This window comes from Stenella coeruleoalba, assembly GCF_951394435.1.
Source record: "Stenella coeruleoalba genome assembly, chromosome: 9".
Lineage (NCBI taxonomy): Eukaryota > Metazoa > Chordata > Mammalia > Artiodactyla > Delphinidae > Stenella > Stenella coeruleoalba.
In genome coordinates this window covers 54,957,248-54,979,366 of record NC_137155.1, presented here as the reverse complement: position 1 = coordinate 54,979,366, position 22,119 = coordinate 54,957,248, and the positions used below count along the sequence as shown (strand labels likewise).

General features: G+C 41.0%; 1 long non-coding RNA gene across 1 annotated transcript in view; it reads left to right on the top strand.

Annotated features, from left to right (window-relative positions):
• Window positions 1–81: 81 nt before the first annotated feature.
• Window positions 82–22,119, top strand: part of LOC307191371 — a 70,424-nt gene continuing 48,386 nt past the window's right edge. The window contains exons 1-2 of the long non-coding RNA XR_013829737.1: window positions 82–999; window positions 9,026–9,152. This is a non-coding gene — a long non-coding RNA (uncharacterized lncRNA). The remainder of the gene's footprint in view (window positions 1,000–9,025; window positions 9,153–22,119) is intronic.

Genomic DNA, 22,119 nt, shown 5'->3' with positions numbered 1-22,119 from the left:
ACCTAGAGGGGTGGGATAGGGAGGGTGGGAGGGAGACGCAAGAGGGAGGGGATATGGGGATATATGTATACGTATAGCTGATTCACTTTATTATAAAGCAGAAACACCATTGTAAAGCAATTCTACTCCAATAAAGATGTTAAAAAACTGTATACTAAGAAAGATTAAAGAAGTAAAAAAAAAAACAACACATATTTACACTGGAAAAAACTAGCTGAGTGACATAGCTGAAACCACCACCAAGATACTTTGACCACAGTTTGGTCTTAGTCTAACCCCATTTTACCAGACATATTAATGGGCTGCTTCCTTTTTGCTTTTTTTTTTTTTTTTTTTTTTTTGCTGTACGCGGGCCTCTGTGGCCTCTCCCGTTGCGGAGCACAGGCTCCGAATGCGCAGGCTCAGCGGCCATGGCTCACGGGCCCAGGCGCTCCGCGGCATGTGGGATCTTCCCGGACCGGGGCCCGAACCCATGTCCCCTGCATCGGCAGGCGGACTCCCAACCACTGCGCCACCAGGGAAGCCGTTACTCTTTCTTTATTCATTAGAAATGTGCCTGTGTTCACATTGGTGCCATTAAATATGTGTCTATAGCTGGAAGTCTCCTTTGAAAAACGACCATTGGACTAGTTAATTTTATTTGTGGTGTAACAAAGAATGCTGGGTTTGGGATTGGAAAATACATGTTTAGAGTAGGGGTTAGTAAGCAGCCCATTGTCCCAAAGTTTTTGTAAATAAAACTTTATTGGAACATGGCCACATTTATTCATTTATGTCTTATCTAGGGCTGCTTTTGTGCTACAACATCAGAATTGAGTAGCTGCAACAGACTATGGCCCACAAAGCCTAAAATAGTGACTGGTGCTCACAGAAGTTCTCGGCCCCTGGTTTAGAGCTTTGCAGTTACTTTTTTTCTGCCATCTGGAGAATAGGAATAACCTGTACCTCATAAGATTGCTGTTGAGCGTTCACTGAGTGGCATCTGAAAGCTCTCAACTGGTAAGCACTGAAATAATTTATTTTATATCCTCATCAAATTCCTTGAAAGTGGAAAATTCACATAGTGGAAAATTAGGTTAGCAGTTACCCAATTGTCGTGTCTAGCTTTCTTTTCTATTCTCAATGGCTCTGATGACTCTAGGACATTTGACACCCTAGACTGCTCTTATTTTTTTTACCTCCCTCATTTAAATTAATTTCACATACTCATGGAATAAAATACATAGGCATCATAAAACCTTTATACACATATAGCTGTAACTGTCTCTTAGTAATCCAAATCAGCATGGCATTTTACCCAAATTCTAGTCCCATCACTAAACTGCTTTATAGTTATAATGTATATTCACATTTCATTTCATCCTCACTAACTCATAAGGTATGTGGAACAAGAATTGTCCCTATTTTATAGCTAAGTAAATAGGCTCAGGTTATTACTGCCAAAGGTCACACACAGGTACATTACCTTGGTAGTATCACATGTACTGACACTGCCTTTTCATGGTTACGAAACTTCATATTAGGTGAGTCATCTCTATTAGCCTCTTTTTTTTTTTTTTAATTTATTTTTGGCTACGTTGGGTCTTCATTTGCTGCTCGCAGGCTTTCTCTAGTTGTGGCGAGCAGGGGCCACTCTTCATGGTGACAGGCGGGCTTTTCATTGCGGTGGCTTCTCGTTGAAGAGCACGGGCTCTAGGCACACAGACTTCAGTAGTTGTGGCACGTGGGCTCAGTAGTTGTGGCTCTCAGGCTATAGAGCATAGGCTCAGTAGTTGTGGCACACGGGCTTAGTTGCTCCACGGCATGTGGGATCTTCCCGGACCAGGGCTCGAACCTGTGTCCCCTGCATCGGCAGGCAGATTCTTAGCCACTGCACCACCAGGGAAGTCCCTATTAGCCTCTTTATATAACTCCCACACCTCCTTTTGTTGCTAAAGACAGGGCCTTTAGCACTAGGCCTCTGCACTAATGCAGCCCTCACAAGTGGAGCCTACATGTTCTTCACGCTGTCCACAGCAGAGGCTTTGTGGTCTTGGTATCTTCCAGACCTGCATTCTCCATTTCCACACCTGATCTGGGTACTGTTTGAGAAAATCACACACTTCTATTGATTGCACCCCTGTAAACTTATCTTTGATTCAACTGAATCAGCAGAAACCCTGTGCAATTGTCCTATTATATATTCATTCTCTCCCTGTTTTCCTCGTGGTTAATTTAGAAGGTCATCATGCTCCTCAAGCTTGTATCACTGGTCTCCCCTGCTCTCACAGCAGATGACCTTGCCTCCCATTTCAGATAGGAATTTTCTACTTCCTGAATACAAGGAAGGTTTTTGTCAAAACCTTTGAACTTCACAGAACTTCTTTCTGTGAAGTTCTAGGCATCATAAAACCTTTTGTCCCTACCTTCAACAATGTTGTTCTTAATTCAGATATGATTCAGAATGTTCAGTTACATCGAAACGTAGCTCCAGATGTTACAGATGCCCCAGCATGGTCAATCTAACACCCATTCCCAACCCCCTTGTCCTCTGCCTCCCTCTCCCATAGAAAATGAAAGATATAAATGCTTGCTTTCATTTCAGTGCAGGAACTTTGCATTGGGAGCTACACTCCAACAGAACACGTTCACTGCCTAAGTTCTGGAAATTATGGCTTTTCTTATTCAGTTTATAAGTTTAATGAAATTCAGGATACCTACCTGAATCAGGCAGGGGTAATACGTCTGGACCAAGAGATGACAAATCTTTCCAGTTTGCGATAATAGGGGAAATCTATAGATTTCTGAGTCACCTGCCTATGGTATGAGTTGGGGCATGCCGTATTGTCTGTAAGACAAGAATTTCTTGTTCTTTTTACTGGTTAATGTTGGAAGACAGCCTAAGGGTCTGATTTCTCTGTTGATGCTGCTTAACAGAATCGTAGACATATTAGCTCTCCTGTGCCTTAAGTTTCCTCATCTGCAAACTGACCTTAATTATATTAGTCCTTAGGGTTATTGTGAGGCATACACAAGTGAATGTGCTTGGCGTGTTGCCTTGCACTCAGTAAATCCTTAAATGTTAGCTAATTTTGAACTGGTTGGACAGGGCAATTTGTCAAATTAACAGTTGGGCAGATTGCATGGAAGGGAGAGGACGCTTACTGGAATGACTTTTTTTAACTGAAGTGATATAGTGGGAGAGAAGTGCCTGGAATTAGAGATTTATATCCATGACTCAGGTCCATAATTCTAATAACTCACTCATGAGGTGATGTCTCATTCTCTATTAGTGACCAGGACCAAGAATCAATGAAGTACAACCTTCACCAATGCCATTTACTTTGAGAGCTTTTTTGAGACATTTGGTCAAAAGGTTAAATGGGCACCTAATTTTCATAGACTCATCATCTAAATATGTCTAACTTTTCCAGTAACCTAACAGACATAGTTTTGTTTTGTTTTGTTTTGTTTTGTTTTGTTTTTTTGTGGTACGCGGGCCTCTCACCGGTGCGGCCCCTCCTGCCGCGGAGCACAGGCTCCGGACGCGCAGGCCCAGTGGCTACGGCCCACGGGCCCAGCCGTTCCGCGGCACGCGGGATCCTCCCGGACCAGGGCACGAACCCGTGCCCCCCACATCGGCAGGCAGAATCCCAACTGCTGTGCCACCAGGGAAGCCCAACAGACATAGTTTTTAATACTGTATTTACTAGGATTATGCCAGCCCTAGCCAACTTGTCCTGAACCTTTGAGGGTAATCTCAAGAAAGGAGACATATCAATATGGAAATACATGCATTAGAGGCAGTTTAGAGTAGGAAATGTTTAGGAGGTTGGCTCCAGCCCACCACTATTCCCTGTCCCAGAAAGATTTATCTGTAGGCTTAATCCAGGTGATAGCAGAGTCCACCTGTAAGCTTCTTACCTCACAATGGTTGCTAACTTGTCTTGAGTAATATTCAGTAGTTATAGGGCTAAAGAATGTTGGTTCTGGAAACCAGCACCTCATATAATTCTTGGATGGGGCATGTGTGATATAAGAAAATATCACTATGCTAGCCAAACAAACACTGTATGCTGTGTACACAGGTTAGAGACTGGGAAGAGATCTATGAGAAGATTTTTAACTTACAAGCCTCCTGAATCAGACTAGGTTAGGAGACTTAATTTTTTTGGTATGCACGTAATAATATTAAGGGGAAAAAAAAGATATTTAAAGAACCAATGCTTACAAATAAATAACCTAAATTTACACCTAAAGGAACCAGAAAAAGAAGAACAAACAAAACCCAAAGTTAGTAGAAGGAAAGAAGTAATAAAGATCAGAGCAGATATAATGAAATAGAGACAGAGAGAGAGGAAGAAGGAAAGAAAGAAACTAAGAGTTGGTTCTTTGAAAAGGTAAACAAAATTGATAAACCTTTAGTCAGACTCATCCTTAAAAAAGAAAGAGGGCCCAAGTAAAATCAAGAATGAATGAGAAGCCTCTTTCAACTGACACCACAGAAATATAAAGGGTCATAAGAGATTACCATGAACAACTATACATCAATAAAATGGACAACTGAGAAGAAATGGATAAATTCCTAGAAATATACAAACTCCCAAGACCAAGTCAGGAGGAAGTAGAAAATATGAACAGACCAATTACCAGTAATGAAATTGAATCAGTGATTAAAAAAAGAAAAACAAAAATACTCCTAATGAGCAGAAGTCCAGGACCAGATGGCTTTACAGGTGACTTCTACCAAACACTTAAAGAAGAGTTAATTCATCCTTCGCAAACTATTCTGGAAAGTTGAAGAGGAAGAAATGCTTCCAAATTCATTCAATGAGACCAGCATCACCCTGATACCAAAACCAGACAAAGCTGTAAAAAAAAAAAAAAAAAAAATTACAGGTCAATATCATGGATGAACATAGATGCAAAATTCAACAAAATATTAGCAAACTGAATTCAACAATACAGTAAAAGGATCATATATGATGATCAAGTGGGATTTATTACAGGGATGCAAGGTTGGTTCAATATATGTAAATAAATCAATGGGATACACCACATTAACAAAATGGAGAATAAAAATCACATGATCCTCTCAATAAATGTCAAAATTAAACATCCATGCATGATAAAAACTCATCTAAGTGGGTATAGAGGGAACATATCTCAACAAAATAAAGGCCGTTTATGACAAACTCACACCTAATATCACAATAGTGAAAAGCTAAAAGACTTTCCTCTAAATTCAGGAACAAGACAAGGATGCCTGCTTTCACCATTTCTATTTAACAGTATTGGAAGTCCTAGCCACAGCAATCAGATAAGTAAAAGAAAGAAAAGGCATCCAAATTGTAAGGAAAGAAGTAAAACTCCCTATTTGCAGATGATGATACTATATCTAGAAAATCCTAAAGATGTCACAAAAAAAACTGTTAGAACTAATAAATGAATTAAGTAAAGTTGCAGGATACAAAATTAATATACAGAAATCTGTTGCATTGCTATACACTAACAATGAACTGGTAGAAGGAAAAAATAAGGAAACAGTCCTACTTACAATTGCATCAAAAAGAATACCTAGGAATAAATCTGACCAAGGAGGTAAAAGACCTGTACTTGGAAAACTGTAAGACATTGATGAAAGAAATTGAAGACAACACAAATGTATACTGTGCTCATGGATTGGAAGAATTAATATTGTTAACATGACCATACTACCCAAGGCAATCTAGAGAGTCAATACAATCCCTATCAAAATACCAGTGGCGTTTTCCACAGAACTAGACCAAATTCTAAAATTTGTGTGAAAACCTAAAAGACCCCAAGTTGTTTTGTCTTTCTCAAAACAACCTTGAGAAAGAACAAAGCTGGAGATATCACACTCCCTGATTTCAATATTACAAAGCTACAGTCATTGAAACAGTATGGTCCTGGCACAAAAACAGACCCATTGATCAATGGAACAGAATAGAGAGTCCAGAAATGAACCCACACTTATATGGGCAATTAATCTATAACAAAGGAGGCAGAATATGCAATGGGGAAAAGACAGCCTCTTCAATAAGTGGCATTGGGAAAACTGGACAACTACATGTAAAAGAACCAAATTGGATTACTTTCTCACACTATACACAAAAGTAAACTCAAAATGGATTAAAGATTTAAATGTAAGACCCGAAACCATAAAACTTCTAGAAGAAAACATAAGCAGTATGCTCTTTGACATCAGTCTTAACAATATTCTTTTGGAAATGTCTCCTAAGGCAAAGGCAACAAAAACAAAAGTAAGCAAGTGGGACAACATCAAACTAAAAAGCTTTTGCACAGCAAAGGAGACTGTTAACAAAACGAAAAGGTTACCTACTGAATGGGAGAAGGTATTTGCAAAGGATATATCTGATAAGATGTTAATATCTAAAATATACAAATAACTTATACAACTCAACATAAAAAAAAAACAAACCCAACTTGATTGAAAAATGGGCAAAGGACTTGAATAGGCATGTTTCCAAAGAAGACTTACAGATGGGCAACAGGTGCATAGAAAGATGCTCAACATCACTAATCATCAGGTAAATGCAAATCAAAACCACAATGAGATAACACCTCACACCTGTCAGAATAGCTATTATCAAAAACACAAGAAATAGCAAGTGTTGGGGAAGGATGTGGAGAAAAGGGAACGTGTGTGTTGTTAGTGGGAGTGTAAGTTGGTGCAGCCACTATGGAAAACAGTATGGAGTTTCCTCAAAAAATTATAAAATGGAAATACCATATGACCCAGCAATTCCACTTCTGGATATTTTTCTGAAGAAAACAGAAATGCTAATTTGAAAAAATATATGCACCCCTATATTCACTGAAGCATTATTTACAATAGCCAACATATGGAAGCAACCTAAGTGTCCATAAGTAAATGAATGGATAGAGAAGATGTGCTATAGCTACACAATGGAATATTACTCAGCCATAAAAAAGAGTTAAATCTTGCTATTTGTGAAAATATGAATAGGCCTAGAGGGTATTATGCTAAGTGAAATGTCAGAGAAAGACACATACCATATGATTTGACTTATATGTGAAATCTAAAAAACAAAACAAATGGACAAACAGTAAAACAAACATCATAAATACAGAGAACAAACAGGTGGTTGTCAGAAGTCGGGTGGGGGATGAGTGAAATAAGTGAGGGAGATTAAGAGGTACAGACTTCCAGTTACAAAATAAATGAGCCACAGGGATGAAATGAACGGCATGGGGATGTAGTCAGTATAATGTAATATCTTTGTATGGTGGCAGATGGTAACTAGACTTATCATGGTGATCATTTAGTAATGTACAGAAATAATCAAATCACTATGTTGTGCACCTGGAACTAACACAGTGTTGTAGGTCCATTATACTTCAAAAAAAGAAAAAAAATTTGCATAAAGTAAGATTTAAGAATTACTAATAGATTTTGCTGTCCATACTCCTCTTTTCCTTATCACCACAGAGAAATGATGAGCTAACTGGTTTTTCAATGGGAGTGGGACTACGGAGACTCTATTAAGGATAAGTAGTAGAATGTTAGAGAAAAACAACACCAGAAGCTGTTTCTTAACTCCAGAATATGGAATAAAAATATTTTGCTTTCAAAAAAAAAGAAGAATCAGTGCTTAGTGGGAAAAGACAGGGAGGGCCTGCCGTTTTCACCACTTCTCAACCTACTATCTCTCAAGATAGGTAATGAAGAAGGGCCTTTTGTATCATAAATCAAGGTCTTGAGTACTCTTTTAGCATAATAAAACAAAATGTAGGCTGTAATATATGCCAGATTCTTTTTGTAGCTATCATGCCTGAAGATTTTGATAGCTTTCTTCTATTTTCCACCCTAAAGTTAATCAAGCAGGTCACAACCAAGCCCTATATTATTAGTAAATACGAAAAATTCAGGAAAGGTATGTGATTTTTTTAAAAATTATTTATTTATTTTATTTTTGGTTCTGTTGAATCGTCGTTGCTGCACGTGGGCTTTCTCTAGTTGTGGTGAGTGGGGGCTACTCTTTGTTGCGGTGCACGGGCTTCTCATTGCAGTGGCTTCTCTTGTTGCAGAACACTGGCTCTAGGCACACGGGCTCAGTAGTTGTGGCTTGCAGGATCTAGAGCACAGGCTCAGCAATTGTGGTGCATGGGCTTATTTGCTCCACGTCATGTGGGCTCTTCCCGGACCAGGGCTCGAGCCCATGTCCCCTGCATTGGCAGGCAGATTATCAACCACTTCGCCAGCAGGGAAGCCCAGTATGTGATTTTCTAATGGATCCTCTCAGGGGAAGCAGTTGCCCCCTCTACCCAAGCCGATTCTCCAGCAGAATACCTTGAAAGTGGAGAGGTAATGCTTTTCTTTGGCCTTCTTCACAGCAGGTGCCATATCTAAATCCACTTCCTTTTTGAATTCATTGGAAGACGGGGAACTGCCCTTCAGGACACAGCCACAAGCTCCCTACTTTTGGTTCCTCTCCTATTTCACTGAACATTCCTTCTTAACCTCATTTGTAGGTTTCTTTTTGTCCACTCTGGAAGAGACTTTTTGCCTCCTTGATATCCACTTTCCTCTTCACTTCTAGTAACAGAACCTTGGTTATTTTTATTTTTTTAGGGTGGTAATGGACCTATAAAAGACTACACTGTCCAACTTCCCTAGGTGTGGTCAGTGAGTCAAGTGAAAGTGAGTCACGTGGGACTTCTGGGAAGAGCAGACTCAGCTAGGAGAACTGCCCTTTCGTCCCTTTTCTTCCTGCCTAGAACCTGGATGGGATTGCAGAACTCCTCTGGCAGTCATCTTGACTTGCACCATTGAGGATGGAGCTATGCACCTGAAAATGGCAGAGCAGAAAGATAGGTGGAACTGGTGTATAGGTGATCTGGTGAAGCTGCCATACTAGTCCAGACTTCCTTAACAATTTAATAAACGTCTTTCTTATTTAAGCCATTGTTGTTTGTTTCTGTTCCATGCAGCTGATTCTAATCCTAGCTGATACACCCACTCCTTATGTTATCAAACCAGGTTCATTTGCCCAACTCGCAGCAAGCCAAATGCTGAGACGCCAAGGTTTGCAGCAGAGAAACGATTTATACACAAGGCAGCCAAGCGAGGAGACGGGAGAACAAGTCTTAAATCCACTTTCATGAAGGTGAGGGGCTCAGGCTACTTACAGCATAAGGAAGCAGGGTGGTCTGAGGTGTGGGGAAAGATGATTAAAGGTAAGAAAAATGTACAGTAATTGGGGTTCTGTACAGGCATATCTGAGTTACATGCTTCTTCATGGGATGCATGTTCAGAAAATGGTGGCATTTATATGTTCTGAGGGTGAAGTTTTTGGCCTTCTGATGTCAAAAGGTTATCCACTGGACAGTCACCCAGTCCATGGTCTCGACTGGTTTGATCTGGGCAAGGCAAGCTCTGTGTTCCTGAAAAACAATTTGAGCAACTGTTACTATAGTGACTCATATATCAGAGGTGTTATCTGTAGGAGGTGATTTAAGGAGTCTTGTGATATATTGTCTAAGCTACATGAAGCTTGAAGGGTATGCAGTCTGCAAGAACAATTGAGGCAAGCTTGATTGAGGACAGGTTACAAGATATTTATCAAGCAAGTTATGGTTTAAGGGATACGATGACCTCCCTCAGTTTCACTTATATAATATTAGTGTTCCCCAAAGGTATGCCTTTCTTTACATTTTGTCCCCTTGGCAATATCCACACCCATGACGTTAGCACACACATGCCAGTGACTTCATAGCTATAGCTGTAGTCCAAATACCCTTGAGCTCAAAAGCCTTATACTCAACTGCCTTTTAGACATCTCTATTTGGGTTCCCCCAACACCCCACCCAGACATTGTGGTTGGCTGAATAAGGGCCTCCTCCAGATAGGTCCATGCCTTAATCCCTGGAACCTATCATAAAAGTGACTTTACAACTGTGATGAAGTTAAGGATGCTGATATGGAGAGTTTATCCTGGATTATTCAGGTGGGCTTGATGAGTCAGAGAAGAAGGCAGTGTAGCAATGGAAGCAGAGACTGGAGTGATGTGGGCACAACCAAGAATGCTGGCAGCCTCTAGAAGCTAGAAGAGACAAGGAATGGATTCCCCTTTTGAATCTCAGAAGGAACTACCCCTTCCAGCACCTTGATTTTCGCCCACTGAGACCCATTTCAGACTTCTGACCCCCAGACTTGCAAGATAATAAAGTTTGTGGTAATTCGCAACGGCACTGGGAAACTAACACAGGCATCTCAAACCTAACGTGTCCAAAAGTATAGCTGTCCAGGGTTCCAGCAGATCTGGGGAGTTGACTGGGCTCATCACTAGGTCAGTCTTGATTTCTACCCTTGTCTCCTCAGTAGTACAAGACTGACACCAACTTGATTCTGTTCTTCAGAGCCCTTCTGCTTGACTTCCTAGCTTCCTGCCTTGTTCAATTGGAAAATTTGGCAAATGCCTTAAGGGCTGGGTGTTGGGCACATACTTTACCGTCTCCTTCTTACTGAGCCCTTCACCTTTCAAGCCTCTGCTTTTCATTTCTTCCTCCCTGAGAAGTTTCTCTGCCTTTTAGTAGAGGCCCTCTGCCCAAGCTCTTCTCTTGCCTTCTTAGATTTTTGCCCCACACCCAGAATGGTTAACTGCTCTGAGAGAAAATGCAGCTGCAGACTGTTACCTTACCTCTCCCTGCAGTTCTCTCTTCTCCAAGATTTTACATTATGAAGTCCTGGTTGCTTCTACATTACCTTCAAACAGCAGCTGCAAGTGACTTCATTTTAGCTCTGCACACGAGAGAGAGGTGGATACCAGGCCTCCTGAACTGCTCCCCTCGCCCTCTCTACCCTGGACCTTCAGGTAAAGAACTTGCCTGGTATCTGAGCTCTGCTTTAATAATAGAGGGATGACATTCTCTCTTTCCCCACAATCTAACAGCATCTCGGTCCTGTTTATGTCCCAACCCCCAAACTAGCCTCATTCTGCATCCCAGGCCAGAGTGTATAATACTTGGGCTTTCTTAGTTTTCCTGAAAATCAGGATTGCCTGCTTTCTAAATCCTGTGATTTTATTTTGTGGCTCTCTAACTCCTTTCTCCTTGTTGATAATTCTGGACTAAGTGCTGTGCCAGCTCCAAACCAGTCGTTAAAGAAGGCTCATTTTGACATTCCCAGATATACTGCATTCTGTTTTTCAATTTATTCCGCAAATAAAAGCCTTGATGGCAAGCACTCTCATAGGTTGCTTTCTTTCCTCTGATTTGTAAATGAGTGATTTGTGACAATATTGGTAAGCAGGGTCAAAGATACTTATTAAAAAAAATAATGGGGGCTTCCCTGGTGGTGCAGTGGTTAAGAATCTGCCTGCCAATGCAAGGGACACAGGTTCGAGTCCTGGTCCAGGAAGATCCCACATGCCATGGAGCAACTAAGCCCATGCACCACAACTACTGAGCCTGCGGTCTAGAGCCCACAAGCCACAAGTACTGAGCCCACGTGCCACAACTACTGAAGCCCACACACCTAGAGCCCGTGCTCCGCAACAAGAGAAGCCACAACAATGAGAAGCCCGCACACCACAACGAAGAGTAACCCCTGCTCACCACAACTAGAGAAAGCCCACTCACAGCAGTGATGACCCAACACAGCCCAAAATAAAAACTAATTAATTAATTAATTTTAAAAAACGCATAATGGTAGCTTTTTATAGCTCTGAAACTTTGTGCTTCACTGGCATGAGTATCATGTGTTTTCTATGCCTGGTCTCATTTAATTAACACAACAATCATGTGCAACGGAGCGCAGGGGTTGGAGGGCTGGAGGGTAGAGTGGTAATTATTGACTGCACTTTGCTTATTAGGAAAGAAGCTGAGAGACGTTAAATTCCTCATCAGTGAGTGGTAGAACTAAGATTCAGACAGGTCTCTCTGACTCCAAAGCCCTTACTCTTTCTAATACAGTTCTACCTCCTGACCTGTAATTCTCAGTGTCTGATGCCACAAACAATTTCTAACCTCAACCCCACCTAGTCATTGTAAGCACCTGTGGGCCCCTGATTACAGTGTGGATGATTCTGAATAGCCCATCACCTTGACTGAACAGTTAAAATGCAATGACGCACAGAACATTTTTAGAGGCCAATAATAAAATTTAAGAATATTATGCCTAAGAACTAGTTAGTGACTGAGAATACACAAAGAAGATTGGAGACTCTTATGTACCTTGTGGTCTCTAAAAAGAAAAATACAGGAAACCCTTGAACAAAGAGGTTAGGGGTGCTGACCCTCCAAGCGGTTAAAAATCTGCATATAACTTATAGTTGGCTCTCTTGGCCACGGTTCCTCCATAACTGCAGTTTTGCAATCCTGAATTCAACCTACCACGGATCGAGTAGTACTGTAGTATTGACTACTGAAAAAAATCCACATATAAGCGGACCCACGTAGTTCAAACCCATAATGTTCAAGGGTCAACTGTATACAGATTCTTGGTACAACCATTAGTGACTTGCTGTTGGAGTCTAAGGGAACTATTGGCCTTACCTGGATTATGCAAATCTGAGGAGCAAAAGGTGTGGGTGAGGAAGTGAAATTGTGGCCACGCAAATACTATTAGGAAGATCCTGGGCTCAGTTCTGGGTATGTCTGCTTGTGCTCTTAGTTCTTAACCCTAATTAACTTTTATGTCATTCCTGTAGTTACAATTGCCTTTTTTCCCAGAATGAGTTTTCTTTTTTTTTTTTTTTTTTTTTTTTGCGGTACGCCGGCCTCTCACTGGTTGCGGAGCACAGGCTCCGGACGCGCAGGCTCAGCGGCCATGGCTCACGGGCCCAGCCGCTCTGCGGCATGTGGGATCTTCCCAGACCGGGGCACAAACCCGTGTCCCCTGCATCGGCAGGCGGACTCTCAACCACTGCGCCACCAGGGAAGACCCCAGAATGATTTTTCTTTATGGAGGTATAGTACAATCGATAACAAAACATGATATTAATTTCAGGTGTATAACATAATGATTCAATACTTGTGTATATTGTAAAATGATCACTACAATATCTACTTAATATTCATCATCATACATAGTTAAAAAAAATTTTTTTTGTGCTGAGAACTTTTAAGACCTATCTTAGCAACTTTCAAATATGCAACACAGTATTATTAATTATAGTTACTATGTTATACATTACATCCCCCTGACTTTTTTAAATTTTTATTTATTTTTTTGGGCTGTGCTAGGTCTTCGTTGCTGCACACGGGCTTTCTTTTTTACTTTTTTTTTTGCAGAGAGCAGGGCTACTCTTTGTTGAGGTGCACAGACTTCTCATTGTGGTGGCTTCTCTTGTTTCGGAGCACAGGCTCTAGGCGCGTGGGCTTCAGTAGTTGTGGCGTGCGGGCTCAGTAGTTGTGGTGCACGGGCTTAGTTGCTCCGCGGCATGTGAGATCTTCCCGGACCAGGGCTCGAACCCGTGTCCCCTGCATTGGCAGGCGGATTCTTAACCACTGTGCCACCAGGGAAGTCCCCCCTGACTTATTTTATAATTGGAAATTTGTACCTTTTGACCCCCTTCACCCTTTCGCCCACCCCACACACACACCCATACCCCACTCTGGCAAACACCAATCTGTTCTCTGTATCTATGGGTTTGGTGGTGGTTTTTTGTTTTGTGTGTGTGTAGGGGGTGTTAGATTCCACATGTAAGTGAGATCATATGGTATCTGTCTACTTCTGTCTGGCGTATTTCGCTTGGCATAATACCCTCAAGATCCATCCATGTTTTTGCAAATGGCAAGATTTCATTCTTTTTTATGGCTGAATAATATTCCATTAGATAAATATACCACATTTTCGTTATCCATTCATCTATCAGTAGACATTTAGATTGTTTCCATAGCTTGGCTATTATAAATAATGCTGTAATGAACATGAGGTACATTTATCTCTTCAAGACAGTGCTTTCATTTCCTTTGGATATATATATATATATATATATATATATATATATATATATATATATATATACTCAGAAGTGGAATTGCTGGATCATACAGTAGTTCTATTTTTAATTTTTTGAGGGACTTTCATACTGTTTTCCATGATGGCTGTACCCATTTACAATCCCATCAACAGTGCACAAGAGTTCTCCTTTCTCCACATCCTCACCAACACTTTTTATTTCTTATCTTTTTAATAATAGCCATTATAACAGGTGTGAGGTAATATTTCATTCTGGTTTTGATTTGCGTTTCCCAAATGATTAGTGATTTTGAGCATCTTTTCATATTGTGTGTCTTCTTTGGAAAAATATCTATTCAGATCCTCTACCCAATTTTTAACTGGATTGTTTGTTTTTTACTTCTTTATATATTTTGGATATTAACCCCTTATCAGATATATAATTTGCAATTTGCAAATACTTTCTCCCGTTCAGTTTGCCAGAATGATTTGTTTTAAACATGTTCTAGTCAGCGCTCCTAGCAAGGAAAAGAGACGTTATCGAGATATCTCAGATAAAGGGGAGTTTTGAAGGCTCATTTTGTTTTTATAAGGTATATTATCACTAGTGAAGAGTCAGAAATTTTACTCTACTTGCAAGCTAACAAGTCAGTCTGCTGCCATTTCATGGATGCTGGAAAAAGACATTAGACTCCCAGATTAGAGGCAGAGGATAGTTTATTAATTGCTGCAGTAGCAGAAGCTGGAGTATCAGCATTGTTGTGTCAGTTGCCCAAACCCGAATTCCCACAGGGCATCACCAAGAGGCTCAGATAAAACATGCACATGCAGTGGTTTACATTACATGAAGGACCCAGGACATAGGGAACCCATATCTTTTATTATGGGCCAAAGACTGCCTAACCTTTGCACCTTTGGGAGATACTGTCTTTATTTTACCAGTCAGTAAACAAACCTGCCCTTTGCTTCAGAAGGGCACACTATCTCTCTCTTCCAAGGCTGTTCATTATACAAATATCCTTGAAAAGCACAGACAAAGGGTTTGTCCTTTAAAACAGTGCCTCTGTTCACATAGTAAGTAGAAACATGAGAAACCCATGGAGAATTGCCTCCAAACATACTCGTAGGATTTCATGAAAATCCAAGAATGAGGCTGGGATTCACTGAGACTAGAGCTAAAAGATGGCAGGAGTTTGGGGTTTTTAACACTAAATCACTACCATTATTGGGATTCAGCCATACTCCATGTGTCCTTCTGTCCTGCTGCCAACTGGAAAATTCTTTTTCTTTTTTTTTTACCTTTCAGTACAAAATACAATTGGCCCAGCTCATTTTTTTCATTTCAGACCTTCAGTCACATATTCCTGACCAGTTTTGGCTTTGGTCTAGTTCCACCAATAGTCTAGAGAACAGTGGTTGGAGGAGTGCATACAGGGGTCTTAAAGACCTCCATGTCTTTAAGTTGGGTGTTGGGTGTTGTTGCCTCCAGGGTGTTCACATAATAATTTCTCTTCCCCACACAGGATCTGAACAAAAGGAAAAATACAAGAACAAGGCAGATGGGAAATTAAATACCACTGTATTTGCTGATAAAATGAAGTTGGGAAGCTTAGATGAAGAGCCAAGTAGGCCTACTTACTGAACCCCAAAGTTAGGCAGACCTAAGTACCACTTGTAGGCAATGTTGGACCAAAGTTAGAATGTCCTAGATCCCAAAAGGAAGAAGAGAAGATTTGGTCCACACATGCCGACTTTAATTCTTCCTAAGATTAAACTTCCCCAGAGGAAGGAGTAGGGGAATGGAAGAGGCCATGATTTATCTTAACTGAGCTTCCTCCACATGGACAGAAACATCGAGCAATATTCTTTTCTAATGGTAGGAAGCAGTAAGTGGACTTTAGAAGCATCTTCAGTTCCTCCCCTATTCCCTCTGCATTCTGGACATCACTTTCACACCATCCACTTCCCACTGGAGTCTCTGAGCCCCTGGAGGACAGGGTCTATGTTCTACTTATCTTTGTATCTCTAGTACTTAATATACTACTCAGCAGTAGGAAACTAATAAATATTCCATGAATTAATATGCATGATCCTCCCAACTACAATTCACATTTTATGATAGCAGAGACTATCTCCTTTAACTTTGATTCCCCACACTGCTGTTACTTTTCTTTGTTGAATGAGAGATCTCACAGGTAATGGGGGTTTATTGGAATAAACTTCATTGCAGAGAGGGAGGCTGGTATCACTTTCCCTTCCAAGAGTAGCTCCATTCACAATCTAAACCAGCTTTAGGGACCAGATTAACACTTGCCCTTTCAGCAGGAGTTGATGGATCTTTAATTAATATGCTGCCATTCATATGACTCCTCTTTTGGACTTTGCTTCTCTTTTACGTCTTATCTACCACCTGTTATCAACTAGCTGACTCTTCCCCATTCAACTACCTGAGGGAGAAAATCCAATTAGCTCTATTATCCCTGATAGGTAGAGCTTTTTAAACCAAGCCACGTCAGAGGTTTCCAGGTGCCCACTTCTGTCCTAATCAGAGGGCTTCTCTTACTACAAAACAACATAGGGATGGCCCACTTCAGTTAGCTCGGGGCTCTCAGGAATGTACTTTGCCTCGGAAGTAGTTGATGGGCCTGACAGTCCTGTGATTGGCATATCTGTAAAGTGCCTTACACGGGGTTCAAAATAAATGTTTATTTATGTTATCTGAAGGGAGAGCCAGAAGAATTTCATGACTATGTGTGATTTAATCCTGTTTGGTGTATCCTGGGTAATTGTTTGGGTTTTGACATTGAGCTAGGGTATAAATGCCCTATTCTTTGATTTGTAGGGGTCATTGCCATTTTGAGATTCTGGAAGAGTTTGAATCTGTCTCTCTTCACAATCAGTTTCATGTCTTTTACTAAAAACCCAACTCATTTCTGAGGGTAAACGTTTTTCCCAATGGAGTCTAGAGCTGTGACACCTTAAAAAAATTTTTTTTTTAAATTGAAGTATAGTTTATTTACAATGTTGTGTTAGTTTCAGATGTACAGCAAAGTGATTATATATAGATATATATTCTTTTTCAGATTATTTCACAAGATATTGAATATAGTTCTCTGTGCTATACAGTAGAATTTATTTTATATATAGTAGTGTGTATCTGTTAATCCCAAACTCCTAATTTATCCTCCTCCCCTTTCCCCTTGGTAACCATAAGATTGTTTTCTATGTCTGTAAGTCTGTTTCTGGTGGATTTTTTTGGGGCTGCATTGGGTCTTTGTTGCTGTGCGTGGGCTTTCTCTAGTTGCAGTGAGCAGGGGCTACTCTTCATTGTGGTGCGCGGGCTTCTCATTGCGGTGGCTTCTCTTGTTGCGGAGCACCAGCTCTAGGCGCACGGGCTTCAATAGTTGTGGCTTATGGGCTCTAGAGCGCAGGATCAGTAGTTGTGGCGCGTGGACTTAGTTGCTCCGCAGCACGTGGGATCTTCCCGGACCAGGGATCAAACCCGAGTCACCTGCCTTGGCAGGAGGATTCTTAACCACTGTGCCACCAGGGAAGCCCCCGAGTCCGTTTCTGCTTTGTACATAAGTTCATCTGTATCCTTTTTAAGATTCCACAAATAAGTGATATCATATAATATTTGTCTTTGTCTGTCTTACTTCAGTTAGTATGATAATCTTTAGATCTATCCACGTTGCTGCAAATAGCATTAATTCATTGTTTTCTTATGACTGAGTAATATTCCTTTGTATATGTGTATACCATGTGTATACGTCACCTGTCAATGGACGTTTAGGTTGTTTCCATGTCTTGGCTATTGTAAATAGTGCTGCAATCTTTTCAAATTATAGTTTTGTCTGAATATATGCCCAGGAGTGGGATTGCTAGATCATATGGCAACTCTATTTTTAGTTTTTTGAGGAACCTCCATACTGTTTTCCATATTGGCTGCACCAATTTACATTCCCACCAACAGTGCAAGACGGTTCCCTTTTCTCCACACCCTCTCCAGCATTTATTTTTTGTACTTTTTGTTGATAGCCGTTCTGACCTGTGTGAGATGATACCTCATTGTGGTTTTGATTTGCATTTCTCTAATGCAATTGAGCTCTCTTTGGTTTTGTCTTTCCATCTAAACAACATATTTTGATGACTAATGTATCAAAATATTTCTTGGAAGCATAAAAATTACACAAATTTAAATTTAGATTATTTAATAGTAAGTTACAGGATCAAATATGATCTAGGAGCTCTGGAGGGAATAAAATGGGGGAAAGGAAACTGTTGGAGTGAATAGGGATCTAATGAAAGAAAAAATAAAAGGGATGAAAAGAAAGAGAAAATAAGATATCTAAAGAATTTCATGTTTGGTTTTTCCTAGAGTTGGCTCTGTGTGCATATGATTCTCAGGGTGCCAAATCCTTTTAAAAATTGGAAGCCAAATTCAGACACTTCCCATAAAGATGCAGTTAAAAATACTTCTGGTAAATCATGGAGAGCCCTCTGTGCTTGACTTCGTAGTGAACACAAGAGGGCGCTAAGCTCCAGAGTGATGCACAGGCCACACAGGCCCGCATCTAGCATCACAGCATATACACAAATAGTTGTTTTCAAGTAATATTTCTTAAAGGTCATGCCAAGTGTTAAGCAGAGACGTAGCTACTCTCCTAGGTAGGTCTAACTCTAGATAGATAGAGATACCCATCTCATTTAATTTTGTGACTTTATGTGCCTGTAAGATAGTCTGCCACCAGTTTGAAGATATTAATATTTCTAGGGAAATCAAAAGAATGTTGTCAGGCAGAGAGGCATAGAAAGAAAGGTTGGTAGGGACCACCTAAGCTTTCTCAGGGGAGAGGGAGCCTTAGCGAAGACTCCAGGTGTTGTAATCCCATGAGAAGGCCCACACACCACACCATCTTAGCTGGAGACATTAACTCTTCAAACCGTGTCACCCCCGTGCTCTAGTTCTGTGCTCACAAGCAACCTCTGATGATTATTTGGCTTCTCACGGGGGTCTCTGGCCATGGATGCACACTCAAGGGCAAAACAAACTTTAAAAAATCTCATTTATTAGAGCAAAACCAAAGTAAAAATATTATAATTATTTGGTGGCAGTTATATTTCTTATTTTAGGAGCGTCAGAGGACAAGGAAGAGTTTAAAATAGCTGCCAGAGTTTGAATCTGAGTGGACTATTCACAGAAAAAGCCAGTAACGAAAGCATTGGGGGACAATGGGAATAAAGGTTTTGCCATGAATTTGATGTGTAGGTTGTCTGTACAGGGGGCAGCTCTCAACGAGCAGTTGGAAATGATGTCGTGTATTGGTACCAGGAGAGATAAGGGAGAGAAATAAATCTTTAGGAGCCCTTGGAACGGGGGATTATTGCATATGGATGGGATTCTGAGGAAGGGTGTGTGGAGAAAGAAGAAATGAGGCCCGAGGACAGGCTTAGGGTGTGAGGAAGGAAGAGAAAGAGGGCAATGGAACAGGATTCTTCGGTGATATCATAGGGAAAGATGGAAGCCTTTTGGAAAAGAAAGGAGTAAAGTGTGCAGAGAAGACAAAAATGATAAGTACTGCATTTTCCTGTTTAAAATCATTGGTTACAGTAAAGAGAACAAGAGAAGTTGAGATAGAAGCCAAATTCTATGAGTTTACCAATAGGTGGGCCTGTGGCATCTTGTCGTACTAGAAAGCAAGAGAATTCAAGGAGTTGGAAGCCAATTTGCAAAGGATAACACTGGCCAAAGATGGATCAGTATGGGCATCAATAAGGATAGCAACCCTCTGTGTTAACCCTCTGATGTGGCTGTAACAAATTACCCCAATTTATCAGCTTAAAAACAACAGAGTTGCAGTTCTGTAGGTTAAAAGCCCACACAGGGGCTTCCCTGGTGGCGTAGTGGTTGAGAATCTGCCTGCTAATGCAGGGGACATGGGTTCGAGCCCTGGTCTGGGAGGATCCCATATGCCGCGGAGCAACTAGGCCCGTGAGCCACAACTACTGAGCCTGCGCGTCTGGAGCCTGTGCTCCGCAACAAGAGAGGCCGCGATAGTCAGAGGCCCACGCACCGCGATGAAGAGTGGTCCCCGCTTGCCACAACTAGAGAAAGCCCTCACACAGAAACGAAGACCCAACGCAGCCAAATAAATAAATAAATAAACTCCTACCCCCAACATCTTCTTTAAAAAAAAAAAAAAAAAGCCCACACAGGTCTCACTGACCTAAAACCAAGGTGTCAGCAGGACTGCATTCCTTTCTGGAAGCTTTAGGGAAAAATCATTTTCCTTGCCTTTCCAGCTCTGGAGACTGACTGCCTGCCTTCCTTGGCTCACGACCCCCTTCCAATGCCTCAGAGCCAGCAGCGGTAGAGTCCTCACATCCCATCACCTCCTCTTTTTGCCTCCCTCTTCCACTTGTAAGGCCCCTGGTGAGTACTTGGAGCCACCCAGGTAATCCAGGATATCTCCCTATTTTAAAGTAGACTGGTTGGTGAACTTGATTCCATTTGCTACCTTAATTCCTCTTTGCCATGTAATGTAACGTTCACAGATTCCTGGCATTAGGACATGAGCATATTTGGGGAGCTTTATTCTGCCTACCACAGTAACTAGAACAGATTGAAACATCAAATATGTTAAAATCACGAGTTCAAGATGATATTAAGACAAACAATCAGAACGATACTATGACAACAAACAAACAATATTCACTGCTAAGAAACTGACACAGCATTTTGAAAAGTGGTAGATAAAGGGAAATTACCAAGTATTCATCCTGCCTTTCCTGTATACACTGTACCTTGATAACCAAAAAACTGATGAAGGAAAATTTTTCTTTGTTAAAACAGTCCAGCTAATACATGAAGAGGGAATGTCATCATTTCCCAATCCTCAGTGAATTAATGGACCTGGGTGATAATTATCAATGATGGTTAACATCACAAAAAATGCAGCAGACACTTGGCTGTTCTGTGCTTCCTAACGGGAGTACAGAGCACCGCCTAGGAATGCTTCTTGCCGAAACAGCAGATCCTGAAACTGGCGAAGACTCCAGATCCAACCGCTTTACAGGAAATACAGGGGACAAAGGAACATTCTGAAGGAGGCAATGGGCAAAATCTGAACTGTGCAGAACTCCACAGAACAAATGACACACATCATTTAAAAAATACAAAACAACAACAAAACAACCTCTAAGAACAAGAACAACAAAAGATGGAGGGGGGACTTCTTGTTGGAAGGCTTAGAAACATCAACCATTTGCAGTGTGTAAGTTTTATGTGGGTCCTAATTCAAACAAACTTAAAAATTTGTAAGGCAATTGGGGAAATGTGAACAGTAACAGAATACTTGATGATATTAAGAAATCGTTAGATTTTTTAAAGTGTTACAATTTTTTAAAAATTATTCTTTCAGAGCTATGTATTGAAATATTTACAGATTAAATGACATGATGTCTGAAATTTACACCAAAATATCCTAGAGGCAGGGCAGGGAATAGGTTGGGGAACAGATGAAACAAGGTTGGCCAGAAGCAGATAATTGTTGAAACAGGGTGATCGGTATGGAGGTTCTTTATACTGTTCTCTCTTTCTTTTTAAAAATATGGGCAAAGAACCTAGGTTCTGTAGTCAGATTGCCTAGGTTCAAATCCATCTATTAGTTGTATAACACATCTTATAGAATTGAAGATTTGAATTAGAATAGGTTTTTGTGGTAAAATATACATAATATAAAATTTACTATTGATAGTTTAGCCAATTTTGGGGGGGGGGTACGCGGGCCTCTCACTGTTGTGGCCACTCCCGTTGCGGAGCACAGGCTCCGGACGCGCAGGCTCAGCGGCCCTGGCTCATGGGCCCAGCCGCTCCGCGGCATGTGGGATGTTTCCGGACCGAGGCACGAACCCACGTCCCCTGCATCGGCAGGCGGATTCTCAACCACTGCGCCACCAGGGAAGCCCACATTAGCCATTTTTAAATGTACAACTGAGTGGCTTTAAGTACATTCACAACATTGTGCAGTCATCACTACCATCCATTTCCAAAATTTTAAATCATTCCAAACAGAAACTCTCCTCATTAAACAATAACTCCCCATTCTCCCCTTCTCCTGGCCGCGGCCACCTCGCTATTCTACTTCCTGTCTCTATGAATTTGCCTATTC